A 669-nucleotide genomic window follows, 5' to 3' on the forward strand; every position below is an offset into this window, starting at 1 on the left:
GAGCGGCCTGTATGGCATGGCTTCCGAAGTCGCCCAGCCCGAGGGCTGCCTCGTTCATTCTTTAGACTTGAAGATCATCACTAAAGCCAGCTGATACCCGGGTGGGGCGGGGTGGGGAGTTCCACTCCACCTGTTGACGGGAGAGACATCAAAGACCATGGACTTGGCGCTACTTGCTGTGGCCGAATCAAAGGCAAGCTCCTCGTGCGAGACGCCACCCTCGTTCAGAGCTGGGGTGCTGGCCGCCCTCTCAGCTGGAGAACCTCCCACTGACACCTGCCAAGCCCATCCTGTGGGCGCTGAACTATGCCTCCCCATGGCTTGTCCTAGACTGGCCCCTCACTTCTGCTTTCCCAGGAAGGGGTCTTGTTGCTCAGAGGGGCTAAGGGCGCTCTAATGACAGAGTGGCGTGTCTCTGCCCCCACCTGCCCTTCCACCTACGATCCCCTGCGCACCCCCTCAGCTCGGGTATGAGGGGCACCAGCCTCGCATCCGAACTCTGAATCCGCCAAGGCTTCTGCCGTCTCCTCTTTTACTTTCCCCTTTGCGCTTCTTGGACAGATGCCCCCATCTGTGCCTGGACTAGGGTTAGACGCTTTTTTTTTTTTTTTGAGAGGTTTTTGTTATAGGGCATGTGCACTCGCCAGAAAGACAGAGACCGGGCAGGGG

This window comes from Tupaia chinensis, unplaced genomic scaffold, assembly GCF_000334495.1.
Source record: "Tupaia chinensis unplaced genomic scaffold, TupChi_1.0 Scaffold000360_1, whole genome shotgun sequence".
Lineage (NCBI taxonomy): Eukaryota > Metazoa > Chordata > Mammalia > Scandentia > Tupaiidae > Tupaia > Tupaia belangeri.